General features: G+C 44.1%; 1 protein-coding gene across 1 annotated transcript in view; it reads right to left on the bottom strand.

Annotated features, from left to right (window-relative positions):
* Positions 1 to 19,891, bottom strand: part of LOC119978169 (ankyrin repeat and SAM domain-containing protein 1A-like) — a 581,433-nt gene that overhangs the window by 400,851 nt on the left and 160,691 nt on the right.

Here is a 19,891-nt window from a genome sequence, read left to right as displayed (position 1 = left end):
AAATGAAAGGCCACAGATAAATCGCCATTCCGGTTTCGTGGTATGCTCCAGAGCACCAGCCAGCACTCCTTTTGTAACATTTCCACAAAGGCAAAAAGAGCAGAGTGAAATTAAAATATAATGCACTTGTGTAAACAAAGACTGGACACAACCAAATCACTTTATAACTACAGGTTGTAGTTAATTGCAAAAATCGTACAATATCCTATCCACATCAAGCTTTCTGAAAAGAACAAGATTGGGTTTATAAATTCTGTTGGGAGAAATATGATTTGCTAAAGCTACCACGGTATTAGTATTTGGTGTGCTAATCCACCAGCCCCCCTCCCCCCACCCCCCCCCACCCCCACCACCACCATTCAGAAACAAATCAATCAGTAAATGAAAAGGCATGGCCGAATAGTGAAGACAGAAAAGTGAAAGTTTGAACAAAGTCTTAAAAGTGAGAAGAACCAAATCAGATTGGTGTGCAGGCCTTAATTGAATAGATTTAAAAATTGTGTTCCTTTAATCCAAATTGTTTAAATTTGTATTGTTTCCTGTCTCATGCAAAGGATTAACCCTAAATTTAAAGAGGAAAGGGTTATGACACAATTTGGATCTTGACATAAAGAAGCATTCAGGCTATTTAGTTGGTGGCTTCGGGCACCCAAAAACATTGTTCAGAAAACAAGAGATCAGCAAGTTACCTTTAATGGAGCAACAACTCAACTTTCATTTATCAAGTGGCTTTAATGCCGTAAAACTTTCCAAGGCAACTCACAGGAGTATTATCAAACAAAATTTGACAACAAGCCACATGAAGAAATGTTCGGACAGCTAAGAGGTAGGTTTTCGGAAGTCTTGAATAACAAGAGTGAGGTAGAGGGGCAGGGAGGTTTAATGAAGGAATTCTAGAATTAGGGGTCGAGACAGTTGAAGACATGGCCACCAATGTGGAGCAATTAAAATTGTGGATGCCCTAGGAGGCCAAAACTTGAGAAATACTGAGCCATTGTGGACTGTAGGAGAATGTTACAGAGGTCAGAGATTTTTGTGCAAGGCGGGTGAGGCCATGGAGGGATTTGAAAACAAACATGCAAATTTTGGAATTGAAAGGGAGTCAATGTAGGTCAGCAAGCACAAGAGATGATGGGTGAAAAGGCCCTGAAGCAAATTAGAAAACAAGCAACAGAGTTTTGGATGCCGATTCGGGGGAACCACAGATTTGAGCCAGGGAGGTGGGATGGAAATGGGAGGAGAAGGGGATTAAGACACTGAAAGATTTATTTCTTAGGGGTTGGTTTGTAGGATTGAGGGAGCTGGAAGCGAAGTATGGGCTGGAGCAGGGGGAAATGTTTAGATACATACAGGTTTGAGATTTTGTCAGAAAGGATACTGAGCTTCCCGGTGGAGCCGGCCTCCACATTGCTGGAGGTGGGGCTAATGACAGGGAGCCTGGAGAAGGGGGTAGTGTCAGTGGTTTACGGAGCTATTTTGGAAGAGGACAAGGTACCACTGGAAGGGATCAAAGCAAAGTGGGGGGGGGGGGGGGGGGGGAAAGAGTTGGGAGAGGATATGGAGGAGGGGTTCTGGTGTGAGGTGCTCCAGAGAGTGAATGCCTCCACCTCGTGCGCGAGGTTGGGGCTGATACAGCTGAAGGTGGTATACAGAGCACACCTCACAAGGGCGAGGATGAGCGATGTGTGTTGATGGTGACTATGGGTGATTCCGGATTCGTTTTTGTCAGTTGTTTATGTGAACATGCAGGCTAATGTTTGGGCTTTGGTGGGAGGATGGGATCGTTGTTATTTATATGAGGATTGACATATTTGTTACTGATTATTGTTTATTGTTGGTGGGTGTAAATTTGAAAAAGGAGGAGAATTAAAAAAATATTTTTTAGAAAACAGAGTTTTGGATCAGCACAAGCATCGGTTTAACTCTTTTGCTGCATCTGAGACGCAGCTGGTCGGCAATGATTCTTTGAAGGCAACCTACAAGTAAATTGCAGTTACCCATCAAACAAAGTCTCAATTTCCATCTTAAACGAAAATGAATTATTTTCAAATGATGGAATCATGATGCTTTACAATTTATACGAAGGCTAAATTATTTAGTTGATGAATATAGTATAGCAAGAAATTAACTGTAAAACAGCCATACATAAATGAAAGTGAGCCACATGAATAAACACATATATACATATATATGTGTGTGTATATGTACACACACATTTTCACAACATACATACACATTAACGTGACAAGAATAGTAAACATGACAGAAATTTATTGCACTAACAATGTACATTAAATCAAACAAGTTATAATACATAAATTAATAAATTAATATGAATAAAGTAAATCAACAATTTCCTCTTTATTTATCACTATAATTTGCTTTTATTACATCTTAACTAAGAAGGCAAATCAAACTTTGATAGGAAAAGCACAGATCAAACTGAAATTGACATTGTAATGCTCTGCTCAATCAAAGAATCCGAGCCCATCTCTGAAAGCACTTTATGCATCAGCAACTCAAATTTATATTGTGCCTTTAAAAAAATGTCCAAAGGTGCTTCAATGGAGTGTTACCAAGTCACATAAAGCAATATCAGGGCAGAGGACCTAAAGTTTGATCCATGGTAAAGGTCACAGATAGTACAGAAGAGGTCATTCACCCATCGAATCTGCACCAACAAAACTGCACAAAATTTACTTTCCAGCACTTCGCCCATAGCCTCGAATGTTATGACATGTCAAGTGCTCATCACATACTTTTTAAAGGTTGTGAGGTTTCCCACCTCTACTAACCTCTCAGGTGGTGCATTTCTAGACTCCCACCACCCTCTGGATGAAAAAGGTTTTCCTCTAAACCTCCTGCCTCTCACCTTTGAATTATGCTCCCTCATTATTGACCTTTCAAAAAAGGGTGACAACTGTTTCCTATCTACCATGTCAATATACCTCATAATTTTAGACAATTCAATCAGGTCCCCCTCAGCCTTCTCTGCTCTGAAGAAAATAACCAGAGCCTATCCAGCCTCTCTTCATAGCTCAAATGCTCCATCCCAGGCAACATTCTGTTGAATCTCCTCTGCACCATCTCCAGTACAATCATATCCTTCCTATGGTGAGGTGACCAGAACTGCAAACAGTCCGCTAGCTGCGGCCTAACCAAAGATAAAAGTAAATTACTACGGATGCTGGAATCCGAAACAAAAACAAATAATACAAGATAATTTCAGCAGGTCTGACAGCATCTGTGGAGAGAGAAGGAAGCTGACGTTTCAAGTCTGATGACTTTTTGTCACAGATGCTCTAACCAAAGTTCTGTACAGCTTCAAGATAACCTCCCTCTTCTTATAATCTATGCCACGACTGATAATGGAAAGTATCCCTTATGTCGTCTTAATTACCCTATTAAACTGCCCTGCCACCTTCAGGGACTTGTGGACCAACATCCTAAAATCCCTCTGTTCCTCTAAGCTTCCTAGTGTCCTGCCATTCATTGAGTACCCCCTTATCTTGTTATTCCTTCCAAAGTGCATCACCGTACACTTTTCAGGGCGAAATTCCAGAAATTTCTCCGATAGTTTCTCTACCACTGATGTGAGACTCACTGGTCTGTAATTTCTTGGTTTATCTCTGCCACCCTTCTTGAAAAGTGGAGCCACATTACAATCTGAAGGTCAGGTAAGAAAGGTGTGGCTGCATTTCAGGGTAAATAACGAGGGGAGGAGTGGCAATCTGCCTGTGATCAGTGCTGCATGGAAATTATGGCCGTTGTGAACTGCGAGGAGGATAGTCATAGACTTCAAGAAGGCACACACCGGCTGGTGGAATGTGCGACCACATAACAGATGAAATTTAATGCAGAGAATTGTGGGAAATGATACATTTTAGCAGCAAGTCTGAGGAGAGGCAATATAAAATAACCCCATCACCTGAAGAGTCAGTGGGGAACACATCCCTGCCATTATTGGCTGCCTTGCAGCCATTTAATGTTCCAAGGAGCTTTGATTGACTGGTGATACCCCTCACTCGGGAACAAGTCCCACCTCAAAGAGTTAGCTAATCTTCAAAATCTTGAGAAGCGTAGACAACATAGATGGAGAGTAACTGCAACATTCGTGGAAGAGCCAGGAACCAGAAGATACCGATTTAAGTTCATTGCCAAAAAATAATGGTAACATAAGGAAACCTTTTGACACAGCCAAAGGTTACAAACGAATCGTACAGAGTCAGGTGAAGGCAGAGTCAGTGGTGGCCATCGAAAGGGAACTGGTTAAAGGCCCTGAAGAGAAAACATTTGCATGACTATGGGGAAATGATGGACACAATTGGCTGAATGGCTTCCTCCAATGCAGCGATTCTATAATTCTACACTTTGAGATAGGAGAATTGCTTCCTGAAGACCTTGGACAGATATGGTCTCCTTTCCTCAGACTTTGAACTCTTTGATATTGTCTATGCTCATTCTCCCTTTCATGCTGCCGGCCAAGGGGGATAGAGGCTACAACATCCATACCTGTGAGCAAATGGTGTGAGCAGGCCCCTTGAAGTGAGAACCAAGGCTTCACCTCATACCACACCACTCTCTCTAGACTCCAATCAAATTTAAGTAGTAGTACAAACCTCCAAACATTACTGCTAATGCAGCAGCAACCAACAGAAATAAATCAGCAACTAACCAAAATGGTTCATGATCTCTTTAAATAGCACTGCTGGGGAGTCCTTCCTGCTGCTGAATGCATGTTCAGCAATGCTAGGATTTTTTTTTGAATTTCTAATTGAGAGGCAATTTAGTGTGGCCAATCTCCCTACCTTGTACATCTTTGAGTTGCGGGGATGAGACCCACGAAGACTCGGGGAGGATGTGCAAACTCCACAAGAACAGTGACCTGGGGCCGGGATCAAACCCGGGTCCTCAGCGCCATGAGGCAGCAGTGCTAACCACTGCACCACCATGTCGCCCTTTTGAGCTAGGCTAAGAGAGAGTGTTAACTGAAGTGCTGAGGTGGAAAATTGCACCACTAGCATAAAATCGGTAGTACAGGTTGCTGACATCACTGTCTACAGATGCTGCACACTTCTAGCACAAGATCCCTGTCCCCACACCAAAGAACTAGCCATAATTTTGTCTGACCCATCCAACAGCCAAGGTGCTCAGGTGGTGCAGACACCATTTTGCATCTGAAATGTAATTGCATCTGATTGCACTAGAAAGGGGTAGAGGAGATTTACCAGGATGTTGCCTAGGTTGGAGCATTTCAGCTATAAAGAGAGGCTGTATACGCTGGGATTGTTCTTCTTAGACCAGAGAAGGTTAAGTGGAGGACCTGATTGAATTGTACAACATTATGAAGGGCATAGATAGGAAGAAACATTTCCCCTTAGTTGAGGTGTAATGGGCAGATGATTTCGAGGGGATTTGAGGAAACTCTTTTTCACCCAGAGGATGGTGGGAATCTGGATCTCACTGCCTGAAAGAATGTGAGAGGCGGGAATCCTCGCAACATTTAAGAAGCATTTAGCTGAGCACTTGAAACACCACAGCATACAAGGCTACAGACCAAGCACTAGAAAATTGAATTAGGATATATAGGTGCTTGATGGCCGGTACAGACACAATATGCAGAAGGGCCTCTTTCTGTGCTTTAAAACTCTATGTCCAAATATGTGCCATGCTAAATTTCCCTTTGGTGTCCAGGGATGTGCAGGTTAGGTCAAGGGGATAGAACCAGTGGGCGGGGAAGTGCTCTTTAAGAGGGTCACTGCAAACTCAATGGGCTGAATGGCCTCCTTTTCCACTGGAAGGATTCGATGATTACCTGAACTCCAATCCTCTGGAACTTCCCTATGGCCAGAGACAAATTAAACATTTGAGTCAGAGCCCCTGTAATTTCCTCCCTCGTCTCCCACAACAGCCTGGGATGCAACTCAAGGTCTTATGTACAGTAGTAGCTTCAAGGGGTAGAGGGGGTTAGGTAAGGAATTCCAGAACTCAGGACTGAGGCAGCTGAAGATGGGGCCACCAAAAGTGGAGCAATTAAAGTTGGGGATGCTTAAGAGACCAGAATTGGATGAGCACGCTGATTGAAGGTTGTGTGGCGGGAGATGATTTTTTAAAACTGAGATGTGGGCATCATTGACTGAGCCAGCATGTATTGCCCACTCCTAATTTCCCTTGAACCGAGTGCCTAACTAGGCCATTTTGGGGGCATTTAAAAATCAACCACATTTTTGTTAATCTGGAGTCACATGTAGTCCAGACCAGGTAAAGATGGCAGATTTCCTTCCATAAAGGGCATTAGTGAGCCAGATGGTTTTTTTATGACAATCGGCAATGATTTTGTGGATAATAATCACTACTCCACCGCCTACCCAGGTTACAGAGATTAGTGAAAGGGAGGTGCACATGAAAACGAGGGTGGGAATTTTAAAAACAAGGTGTTGCTCGACTGGAAGCCAGTGTATGTCAATAAGCAATGGGATAATGGACTAACTTGGTTTGGCATAAGTAAGGACGTGAGCAGCAGAGTTTTGGATGAGCGCAAGTTTTTAAAGAGAGGAGAATATAGGAGGCCAACCAGGGTTTCACTGGAATAGTCACATCCACAGTTGACAAATGCATGGATGAAGGTTTCAGGGGCTGTTGATACGAGGCAAAAATGGAATCAGGTGATGTTAAAGATGAAATCAGGACGTTTTGTTGGTGGCGCTGTAATGTGGTCAGAAGCTCATCTCAGTGTCAAAAAGACACCGAGGTTGCAAGCAGTCTGGCTCAGCCTCAGACAGTTGACAGGGAGAGAGATCGAGTCAGTAGTTCGGGAACAGATTTTGTAGCAGGGTCCAAAGATAATGGCTTCAGTCTTCCCAATGTCTAATTGGGGGGAATATCTACTCATCCACTACTGGGTATCAGACAAGAAATCTGATTATTTGGCAATAGTAAAGGAATCAAGAGAGTTGTAAGAAGGTTCTGGGTGTCCTCAGGGCATATATGCAAATTAAGTTGCTTTTTCAGATTATGTCGTCGAGGGGAAGTTTATAGATGAGAAATGGAAGGAGGTCGTCGGCGTACACCAGGGATAATGGCGCAGGAGCAGGGAAAGAAGCCATTGCAAATGATAGACTGGCTATAACTAGTTATCTAAGAATGGAACCAGGTGAGTGTAGCCCCATCCAACGGATTGATATTTGTTTAAAGGATTGAAATTAATACCATGAGTCTTACACACTCCTTTCTTCCAATGATCAGTAATATTTGTAATATGGATTCAGGATGCAAGACGTCACATCATGTTCTTTGTTGATATGATACCAGTTGATGTTAGAACTGGATGGGAAGGTCCCACAATGGAACTCTGCCTCAAAAGACCGTAACTTTTACTTTTTATTTTACAAAACGTGGAGTAGAGTCACAGGACCGCTAATTAGTTTTAACAAGAAAATACATTAAATATGGAAAAAATGGATTATAATACAATAGTTCTTTATTCCCTCCTTAGCCTAACAAATGCACCCAGGTGTTAAAATCAGCACAGGTGACAAAGTACACTTCAAGCTACAATGGTCTCATTAACACGTAGTCCCTTTCACCAAGAAGATCTCTGTTGTGAAATAAAGACTCAGTTCTGAAACCCCGGTGAATGTCTGTGGATGTCTCCTCAGAATCCCCCTAGACGATTGAGATGCAAGAGTTTCCAAACTCTACTTCCCAAAACACGCTTTAAATTCTTCTCTCATAATTATGCTTTACATTAGCAGTTTGCTTTCTGAGATCCAGTCCTCATTTTCCAAAAGACTCTTGTGAATAGAGCTCCCCTTCACTTTTACCATTGAATCCACTGCAGGATTTTACAACAACCCTTCAGTACTCCTTTGTATCGAGTGACTTTCACTATTACACAAACTCTGATATCCAGTCAATACTGCTTTCCAATTACTTGAAAATTTGTTCTGCAGACTCCCGTAAGACATTCATACTTCAGGATTAGTTTAGAAACATATCTTCTAGAGTGGCACAGTGGTTAGCATTGCTGCCTCGCGGCGCCGAGGACCTGGGTTCGATCCCGGCCCCAGGTCACTGCCCGTGTGGAGTTTGCACATTCTCCCAAAACGATGTGCAGTGCAGGTGGATTCGTCATACTAAACTGTCCCTTAATTGGAAAAAAAATAATTGGGTACTCCAAATTTATTTTTAAAAAGAAACATATCTTCTCACCAGCCAATTCCTTCTTAGCTTTGTCTGCGGTGCTCATGAACATGTTCTATTTTCAGGTTTCTAGAACCAACCGTCCATTAGTTTCGCTGGAGCTTACTTTCTTGCACATTACTCCATTGTACAACTTATATTGCCTCGAGCAAAGGTAAGAGATGTTTCGTCTACATCTATCTGCATCTGCCCTGGCTTTTCAGTTACAAAAACTAACACACGAAAGCCTTTTGTTTTACCTTACAAAAGCCTCTAGTTGCTAAGCAACACCTTTTGGTTTACTTATATTTCACACCGCAGCCCTAGCACAATAGAATCCCAGTTGGAATTGAAACAAGCCTTACACATTCAAACATCTTTGTCCAGCATGAATTTAGCTAAAGGCCCCTTCCAGGCACAGAAGAATTACATTAAACCCATCTAAAACTATACCTTATTCCGAATGTTTACCCATAAAAATCTAAATCCCTCAAAGGTACCTTTGTTTTCCTAACAATATCGTAAAACAAGCTATGCAAATTCAGGTGGCACATTTCAATAAACTCAATAGAAGCTCTTTCTGGGCTAGTTAGTACATTAAAAAAACTTTTTACTACATTACTAAGGATGTACAGTATTTATTAGTATGTTGATCCATGAAACTCAGTAAAAATTATGGAACAGAAACCACAGAGTACCCAAAGTATTCAGTAAATGTGACAGGCACAAACAGTAATGAATTGGACTTCATTACATATTCCATTTTGCTTTAAGTTTTGTTATCTTTGGCTTCAGTGGGCATTTCCTTTTGTGCAAAGAGTTAAAATTCACTTCATACATGCTTCCTCTCTTTCCATATCCAAGTGATCTGACCCTGAAAATCTCCTTGTGAAAGTGAAATATTAAATGTATGTGGCCACAGTAGCCTTGTGTATGACATGCACAAGTAATGAACACACAATGAACATTTGATACGATATGAAAAAGTTGCCAAATTTGCCGTTAAAACCTTTCTCATCATAGAATTTACAGTGCAGGAGGCCATTTGGCCCATCGAGTCAGCACCAGCCCTTGGAAGTAGCACCCTACTTAAGCCCCACACTTCCACCCTATCCCCGTAACCCAGTAATCCCACCTAATCTTTTTTATTGGACACTTTATCATGGCCAATCCACCTAACCTGCACATCTTTGGACTGTGGGAGGAAACCGGAGCACCCGGAGGAAACCATACAGACACGGGGAGAACATGCAGACTCCGCACAGACAGTGACCCAAGCTGGGAATCGAACCTGGGACCCTGGCACTGTGAAGCAACCGTGATAACCACCGTGCTACCGTGCTTGGAAACCTTCTGGACATTTTCCTCAAACAGCTTCAATTCAGTATTAGTGCTATGTTCCAGCCAAAACAAATTCCAACCACTCAAAAGGGAGAGTAAGGAGAGTCACAGTTAAGATGCTTTACATCTGAGCATATGCCTTAAACCTAAGACATATCAAAACATGCCTTGCATATAAAATTCAATGTGCAATTGTGCGGCTGATTCAGTCATTGCAAACATTTGGTAATTATTGAACAACCCAGACCCTGACCACAAGTTACATAGCCTTGCACCGTATTTGTTGAAATTGTTAATTGAACCCTCAGTTTCCGCACCCAGCATGACTCTCCCTTCAAACCACCCTCAAAACAATTTGCTTCAAATTCTGCAAGCCTCTTCAATTACCACACTGTATCTGACCTCATTGTCTCGGTTTGATAAATGTATGAGAGTTCTTGGAGGGTGTAGCAAAGTGGATAAAGGGGTGCCAGTGGATGTAGTGTACATCGATTTCCAAAAGACATTCAATAAGGTGCCAGATAAAAGGTTTCTGCATAAGAGTTCATAGTGTTATATATAATATTTCAGCATGGATAGAGGATCGGCGAACAGGAGTAGGCCATTCAGCCCCTCAAGCTTATCCCACTATTCAATGAGATCATGGCTGATCTGTGATCTAACTCCATATACCTGCCTTTGGCCCATATCCCTCAATATCTTTGCTTAACAAAAATCTACCGATCTCAGAATTAACATTAACTGATCTAGCTTCAACTGCTGTTTATGGGAGAGTTCCAAACCTCTACCACCCTTTGAGTGAAGAAGTTCTTCCTAACATCTCTCCCGAATGGTTTAGCCCTAATTTTTAGTCTATGCCCCCTAGTTATAGAATTTCCAACGAGTGGAAATAGTTTATCTTTATCTACCCTGTCTTTGCCTGTTAATATCTTGAATACTTCGATCAGATCACCCCTTAACCTTCTAAATTCCAGCAAGAACAGGTCCAATTTGAATAATCTCTCCTCGTAACTCAACCCGTCATCCAGGTATCATTTCTGTAAACAAATGTTGCACTTCCTCCAAGGCCAAAATATCCCTCCTGAGGAAACAATGTCAGGATGCAAGGATAATTTTCAGGTTGGCAAACTGTAATGAGTGGAGTGCCACAGAGATCAGTGCTGGAACCTCAACTATTCACGATCTATATTATCCATTTATGCAGGGACCAAATGTATAGTAGTAACATTTGCCAATGATACAAAACTGGTAGAAAATTACAAAGGAATGTCTGCAGGTGGGTATCGTGAGTGGGCAACTATTTGGCAGGTGGAATATAATGTAAGATGGGAGTTTATCACTTTGGCAGGAAGAATCAAAAAGGAGATTACTAATTAAATGGAGGTACCAAAGGATACTGCAGCAGAAAAGGATCTGGGTGTCCTTGTACATGAATCACAAAAGATGGCATGTCAGTACAGCAAGTAATTAGGGCGGCAAATGGAATGTTGGCCTTCATTGTAAGGGAGGTGGAGTATGAAAAGTAGGGAAGTCTTGCTACAGCTGCACAGTACATGTACGATACCACACATGAAGTACTCTGTACAGTTTTGGTCTCCTTACTTTATACTTGCATTGAAAGCACTCAAGAAGCAAAGTACTGTACGCACCCCTGTCAGCATCAACGGGGCCGAGGTGGAGATGGTTAGCAGTTTTAAATTCCATGGGGTACACATCTCCAAAATTCTGTCCTGACCCACCCACATCGACGCTACCACCAAGAAAACACAACAGCGCTTATACTTCCTCAGGAAACTAAGGAAATCCGGCATGTCCACATTAAATCTTACCAACATTTACAGATGCACCATAGAAAGCATCCTATCTGGCTGCATCAGAGCCTGGTATGGCAACTGCTCGGCCCAAGACCGCAAGAAACTTCAGAGTCGTGAACACAGCCCAGTCCATCACACGAACCTGCCTCCCATCCATTGACTTCATCTACACCTCCCGCTGCCTGGGGAAAGCGGGCAGCATAATCAAAGACCCCTCCCACCCTGCTTACCCACTCTTCCAACATCTTCCATCGGGCAGGAGATACAAAAGACTGAGAGCACGCACGAACAGACTCAAAAACAGCTTCTTCCCCGCTGTTACCAGACTCCTAAATTACCATCTTATGGACTGACCTCATTAACACTACACCCCTGTATGCTTCACCCGATGCCAGTGTTTATGTAGTTACATTGTGTACCTTGTGTTGCCCTATTATGTATTTTCTTTTATTTTATTTTCTCTTCATGTACTTAATGATCTGTTGAGATGCTCACAGAAAAATACTTTTCACTGGACCTTGGTACACATGACAATAAACAAATCCATTCTAAGAGGAGGTTCACTAGATTGAAAGGTTAGGCCTGCATTCATTGGAGCTTAGAAGAATGAGAAGTGATCTTATTAAACATATAATATTTAAAAAGGCTTGATAGGATACATCCAGAGAAGCTATCTCCTCTACTAGGGAAATCCAGAACAGGCAAGACATTTTCAAAATAAGGGTATTCCATACGAGATGGAGACGAGGAGGAAACCTTTAGAATTCTCTTACACAAGAGAGCAGGGAAGGCTGGACCATTGAATATATTCAAGGTGGAGTTAGACAGATTTTTATGATAGGTGAGTTCCTGAAAGTGTTATTACTTACCAGCTAGTTTCTCAGTCCTCCCAGAAACCTCTACTTGAATCTTGTTAGGTTCCACCACATACACAGCATCAAGACTGCCCCAATCAAAATTGCCATCACCCTCTGTAACCTGACCATGCTGTGCTTCTTGACCTCTCCAAGGTGTTCAACAATGTTGATCACCATTACCCTCCACCATTCTCCTTTGTGGTCTATCTTAGTAGACCTCCATCATGTGATCCATGGATTCCTACCCCAATATGATTAGCTCCAGCAATAACTTTTCCTCCCTCCAACTAGGGAGTCTCAACTCCTTCCAATTAATATCTCTTGACGCATTCCAATATTATATTCTCAGTCTGCTCTTTTTTCTGATTTACACGTTTCCTCTTGGAGCTATGGGGTTAGTTTCCATGCGCATGTTGCCAAGATCCAACTTTGCCATTTCACCACCACCTTTAACTCAATATCTATCTATATATTGTCAGGGAGCCAAATGGATGTCAAGTCAAGAAATTAACCTCTAGTTGAACTGAACATTGAGGATGCCAGAGATAATATATTTGTTTCTCCTTCCTCAACTGCTCATTAAAACTTAGCTACATAATACAAAACTTTAAGAGTTTGGGGTATGGGACTAAATTGAACAGCTGTTTCAAAAAGAACAGGCTGAATGGACTCCAACTATAAGATCCCATGTTTCAAAGCTTTTAATCATCTTGACCCTCATCTCTGGAGTTCAATTCCAAAACTATTCTGCCACAAAACACCCCTTCACCTTTGAAGCCTTCTTAATATCCAATTATTCAATCATGCTTTCAGTTACCTCTTGTAACATTTCCACTACTGTCAATTAGCCTTCTTCATTTTTATGAAATGTACCACAGTGTTTGTGACTGAAAAGCGTTAATGCTCAGATGCTGTCAGTGTCCAGCTACAATTTATGAACAAGAGGCGGTGTTTTTATTTTTGCAACAGGTATGTTTCTACCAATAAAACAATTAAATAAAAAATATTAATCTATTTATTAAATATCCCACTATCTTTATTATCACACGGACCCAGATTTTGCAGTCACAAGCAAGGATTCTCACTGTTGACCTCAAAAGGCAGCTGCCCCCAAAGATCTGACCACCTCTATGACATGATTGTCCTCTTTCTCAACAGCAGTTAAAATCTGGCAGCAAGTCAACGACATGTCTTGGCATGCAGCAGGAGTGACCTCAGCAGCAGATATGCAGTTAGTCACACTAAAGAATTCACAGACAACAAATCAAGGTTAAAAATATTTAGTATTGTCTTTCATTTAAATTTTTATGTGGCTTGTACCGCATTCCAAAGCAACATGCAAGAAAAATGTGGATTTTTAAAAAATTATTTTTCCAATTAAGGGGCAATTTAGTGTGGCCAATCCACCTATGCTGCACATCTTTTGGGTTGTGGGAGATAGACCTACACAGACACGGGGAGAATGTGCAAACTCCACAGGATAATGACCCGGGGCCGGGATCAAATCCGGGTCCTTGGCGCCGTGATGCAGCCACCCCACTACCGTGCTGCCCAAGGGTTTTTTTTTAAATAGTTAAGGAAACCACTGGCCAACATAAAATAAGCTTTTCAAGCCATTGTCGGTGTTGAGAAGTAATTATGAAATCTATATTATTAAAAATCCGACTATACCTTATTCAACAAGGTATAACTTTTGTAAAAGTTTTTACATCAAGATTAACAGGAGTGAAAGTTGTCATCAATTCAAGTTATTTCTGTTGATGCAGTCTGAAGTGTAAAATTACTGGCAGCAATACAGTTTCTGTTTGATTTTGCATCTGTGTGAACTCTCACAAAGTTGCTGTCAATTTCAATGGAGTAATGACAGTGAACATTGACAGTTTTGCTGTCATTACCATTGCAACAATTTAGCCCACTGTAATTTCAGTTTACATCTGGGTGATGAGAATTAACTCCTGTACCAACAAAATTTGGGCTAGGCTGGTTTGGCTTACATCATCTAGGAAAACAGGGATGCAACAAAAATTGAGATCAACATCTCATGGTCTTAAACGGGAAAATGTTACCTGCAACGGTTCCGTTAGAAAGTGCACCATGGGTTGGGGTCAGCTTCAGCAAATAGTCTGAGAACACCCAGCTCTCAAGAGTCATACAGACACGAAACAATCTGTTTCTCTCTCTCTAGAGGTGCTGTCAGACCTACTGAGCCTTTCCAGAATTTTCTATTTTATTTCTGATCGTCAGCATCTGCAGCATTTTTCTTTTATGTCTGCGAACAGCCAATGTTCAGGTTCATACCTTTTATTTATAAATTTAGGAGTACCCAATTCATTTTTTCCAATTAAGGGGCAATTCAGCGTGGCCAATCCACCTAGCCTGCACATCTTTGGCTTGTGGTGGCAAAACCCACGCAAACACTGGGAAAATGTGCAAACTCCACACGGACAGTGATCCAGAGTCAGGATCGAACCTGGGACCTCGGCGCCATGAGGCTGCAGGGCTAACCCATTGCACCACCGTGCTGCCCATCAGGTTCATACCCAAAGAATGGTTCCAGGAAAGGGTACCAGAAATCAGCTTACACGCAGGGAGCTACAGCCAGCTGAAATCAATACTTCAGGAGAGAGCCGCAAAAATGGGAAGGTAGGCCACAAATGCAAGCAAAATACAAACATAAAGATGTAATTTAAGAACTTGCACAAAATATACACATCCAAAATTTTCACAGCAACAACTGCCAATTTTTATAAACTTGTACCTAAGAGTGTTTTTATTCTTTCATGGGTGATGCTCAATCAATGACTCCAGAAGCGAGATTGGATGACAATTGAAGGCTTTATTGGACTAGATTTTCCCCCAGCAGCACAGGTACAGAATGCAGCTGCTAGGGAGACACAGACTCTTATACTCTGCCTTACTGGGTGGAACCAGCAGGCAGCCTTCACCAATGATATTGCTGTCTCAGGCACCTCCCACACCAGTGGTCTTACAGCATCAACCTGGGTACCGTAATACCCCGAATACCGACTACCACATTCACCCCCTGTTAAAAAAAGAGTGGTGGTCTTGCGTTATACAGTGGTAGAGGTTAAGGTTATGGTGGTACCCGGTATACATTAGTACAGTGTTTTGCCTCGTTACATGTCGCAACGATTTACAGTATTTATTTACATTCAACATGAACCAATTAGTCGATCAGGGGCCCTGGTCATCCACTGCGATCGTCGCAGTTTCGGCGGTGATGTAGGCGCCGGCTCGGGCATTCGTGGCTCCGGGAGCATGGCTTCGACTTCTTCGGCAGCTTCATCAACCCTGGATGGGACCGGTGGGAGGACCGATCCACCTGACAAGGGGGTGGCTGTGGGGTGAGCCGGTGGGAGGGAGGGTGGGGGTGTGGTTGGGGATCCAGCGGGCGGCAGGTCCCGAAGGGAGAACTGTCGGCCGTCGGGGTACGCCACATAGGCGTATTGAGGGTCAGCGTGAAGGAAGTGGACCCTCTCGACCAATGGGTCTGACTTGTGCGCCCGCACGTGTTTGCGGAGGAGGATGGGTCCAGGAGCTGCCAGCCAGATTGGGAGAAGGACCTCCTGCCAGCGGGCGACTGGGAGATTCCTGGACCGTAGGGCCAGTAGGACGGTCTTCCAGACCGTTCCGTTTTCCCTCTCTACCTGTCCGTTTCCCTGGGGATTGTAACTAGTCGTCCTGCTCGAGGCAATGCCCTTGCTGAGTAGGAATTGACGCAGTTCGTCGCTCATAAAAGAGGACCCCCTATCGTTTTGTTTGTAGGCAGGGAAACCGAACAGTGTAAAGATACTGTGGAAGGCTTTGATGACGGTGGCTGCGGTCATGTCGGGGCAGGGGATGGCGAATGGGAACCGGGAGTACTCGTTAATCACGTTCAGGAAGTACGTGTTGCGGTCGGTGGAGGGGAGGGGCCCTTTGAAGTCCATACTGAGGCGTTTAAAGGGACGGGAAGCCTTTATCAGGTGCGCTTTCTCTGGCCTGCAGAAGTGCGGCTTGCACTCCGCGCAGATTTGGCAGTTCCTGGTGGCGGCCCTGACCTCCTCGATGGAGTAGGGCAGGTTGCGGGTCTTGATGAAATGGAAGAATCGAGTGACCCCCTCGATAATACCTTCCTTCAGTAACCGCTGGACGTCCGACCTAATGAAGGTCCGGTCCTGGGCACTGTACCGTCTGCTCCTAGTGGCGACGGGTTTGCAATCGGGGGTGAGGTTCGCAAAAATGGAAGGCGGCTCGACCTGGAGGGTCGCGAGGCTGCAGTGAGGGGGATATAGGGCTGCCAAATTTAAAAGTTAAACTTTGGAGGTTACATTGGAAATCTAACCCTAGGAGCATGGCAGCGCAGAGGTGAGGGAGGACGTGAGACCCGGAGGCCAGGGAGATTCGTTGATTAACTGGGTGGATGGGTAGAGAACAGCGCCTTACCGTGTTGGGGTGCATGAAGCTCTGTGTGCTCCCGGAGTCGATCAGGCAGGATGATTTATGCCCATTGACGAGCACGGTCATCGTCGCGGTCAAGAGCGTTCGGGGTCGAGACTGGTCCAGGGTCACCGAGGCAAGTCGTGGTAAAAGCTGGAGGTTTTCTTCGGGCGATGTGTGGTTATCCGAATCGGCGTCCTGAAACTCCAGCCAAGATGGCGACGCCCGCTGGTCGCACATGGCCGGGGGTGTGCAAGATGGCGGCGCCCATCCATCGCACGTGGTCCCTGGGGAACAAGATGGTGGAGCCCTGGGCCCGCACGTGGCTCGGGAAAAGGAAGATGGCGGCGCCCGCTGGCCGCATGTGCCTCGTGGAGAGGGTTGGGGTGGCGGTCCCGGTTCGCCCCCGGAGACTGCCTCGCCCTGGCATACCGCCACGAAATGGCCCTTTTTGCCGCACCCTTTGCATGTGGAGGAGCGGGCCGGGCAGCGCTGCGGGGGGTGCTTGGCTTGCCCTCAAAATAGCAGCGGGGCCCCCCGGGTTTGCCTGGTAGTCGCGCAGCACAAGCTTGTGGGGGGGGATGGGGGATGCATCGGAGTCGGCCGCGGGGGGTTGCACGCTGCCCAAGGGGCTGTCACGCGGTCGGGGACGTAGGCGCGGGTGTTTCAGGAATCCACATCCAGGGAGCTAGCAAGGGCCCGTGCCTCCTTGAGGCCTAGTGTCTCTTTTTCCAGCAGCCGCTGGCGGATTTGAGAGGACAGCATTCCTGCAACGAATGCGTCCCGGATCAAAAGTTCACCCTTAATCACCCTTGAAAGGGTGGTGAGCTGCATTCTTGAACGGCAGCAATCCATGTGGTGCAGATACATCCACAGGGCTGCCAGGGAGGGAGATCTAGGATACTGAACCAGCAACAATGAAGGAAAGGCAATAATTCCCCGACAGGATGGGGTGCGACTTGGAGGGGAACTTGATAATGGTGTCCCATGCATCTTCTGCTTTTGCCCATCTGAGAGGTTGAGGTCACAGGTTTGGAAGGTGCTGTCGAAGGAGACTTAGAAGGTTGCTATAGTGCATCTTGCAGACAGTAAACACTGCTTCCATTGTGCATCGGTGTAGAGTGAACAGATTTTGAAGGTGGTGGATGGATGGGGTGCCAATCAAGTTGGCTGCTTTGTCCTGGATGGTGTCGAGCCTCTTCAGCTTTGTTGGAGCCGAACGTATCCAAGCAAGTGAAGAATATTCCATCGCGTCCTGGCTTGTGCCTTGCAGATGGTGGATGAGAGTCAGGAAGCATGTTACTCTCCACAGAATTCCCAGCTTCTGACCTGTTCTTGTAACCACAGTATTTACATGGCTGGACCAGTTCAGTTTGTAATCAATGGTAACCCCATGATTTTGACAGTGGGGGATTCAGTGAAGGTAATGCCATTGAATGTCAATGGCGATGGTTGGATTCTCTCTTGTTGGAGATGGTTATTGCCTGGCACTTGTGTGACGAGAACGTTGCATACCAGCCCAAGCCTGTTGTTCAGGTCTCGCAGCATAAGGGAAGGGAAGGCTTCAGTGTCTGAGGAGTCGTGAAGGGTCTAAACATTGTCAAATCATCTGCGAACATCCCCACTTCTGACCTTACGATGGAGGGAATGCCATTGATAAAGCAAGTAATAGCTGGGCCAGGATACTACCCTGAGTAACTCTAGTAGTGATTTACAGGGACTGAGATGATTAACGACCAATAACCACAATCACCTTCCTTAAGGCCAGGTAGTCAGATATGATTCCAACCAGCTGAAAGTTTCCCCAGTGATTCCCACTGGCTCCAGTTTTGCTAGGGCTCCCTGATGCCACACTCAGTCAAATGCGGCTTTGGTGTCAAGGGCAGTCACTTTCACCTCACCTCTGGAGTTCAGCTCTTTTCTTCCGGTTTGTCCTGTAACAAGGTCAGAGTGGCCCTGGCAGAACCCAAACTGAGCAGTGACCAGATTATTACTGATTAAGTGCCGCTTGATAGCACTGCTAACAATCCATCACTTTGCTGATGATCAAGAGTAGATAAGTGGCAGGGTTCTATTGGTCCTGCTTTTTGTGGGCAGAACATGCCTGTGCCATTTTCCACAGATGCCAGTGTTGTAGTCTTTCTAAACAAACCAGATTCTCACAATCACAGAAGAGAATCCCTAAATGTTAATCTCATGCTGCTGCCCACGTCCCTGTTTTGTATATACTTCATATCCATTGTACCTTAGGTTGCTTGAAAATGTTTTACTTTTACTTTGAAAATACTGGCACCACAAAAGCAACAAGTTTTATTTAAATTCAAAAATCATACATTTGTCCACACAATAAAAGCATGAGCCGACAAGAAAGCATGCACAAGAACTAGAGTGTAAAAGCAAGTGTGATGAATAGATACAAATGGAAATATAACTGTTCCTTAAAAAAAAAAATCAACTCTAGGGCAGCACGGTGGCGCAGTGGTTAGCATTGCTGCCTCACGGCGCCGGGATCCCAGGTTCGATCCCGACACTGGGTCATTGTCCATGCGGAGTTTTCACATTCTCCCCGTGTTTCCGTGGGTTTCGCCCCCACAACCCAAAAATGCGCAGGGTAGGTGGATTGGCCGCACTAAATTGCCCTTAGTTGGAAAAAATGAATTGGGTACTCTAAATTTATATTTTAAAAAATCAACTCTGATCAGATATTAACTGTTATTTAATCAAGGTGTCTTATAAATGAGAAAATTATTTCAAGTTTCAGAGCACAAGAAGCGCCCCACTTGACTGGTTTTCTTTCTTTTGAAGGTTTGCTATGTAACTGTAAAAAGTGTGATAATGAATGTGCACTATCTGCTGCAGTCCTATATAACAAAAGTGTATTTCCTGTGGTGTGACAATTTCACCAATGTTTTAGGAATCAGTTGTGATTGGCCATTGGACTTCGTCATTATTAAGTTTCATTATCCGTGTACTTAATGCATTTTTTAAAAATCAGACTGCTAAGAGAGGTGTATCAAATTGTACATATGTATGAATATGATCAAGAGGGTAAAGTGGCCTTGCTACTGATAGAAAACACAACAGAATGTGATGCATTGCGGATTTGCGCTGAAATAGAGTAGATAAGCAATGGGGAGTGGTACATGTGGATTGCACTGGTAGGGAATGGTGGTGGTGGGGTCACTGGATGTGCAAATGGGGGAGAGGATTATACTCCAGGAATTTTTGTTCAAAGGCAGTGGCCCTAAAATGGAGTGT

Source organism: Scyliorhinus canicula, chromosome 15 (assembly GCF_902713615.1).
Source record: "Scyliorhinus canicula chromosome 15, sScyCan1.1, whole genome shotgun sequence".
NCBI lineage: Eukaryota > Metazoa > Chordata > Chondrichthyes > Carcharhiniformes > Scyliorhinidae > Scyliorhinus > Scyliorhinus canicula.
Note: the sequence above shows the minus strand (reverse complement) of the source record. Positions and strands in the feature narration are given on the sequence as shown.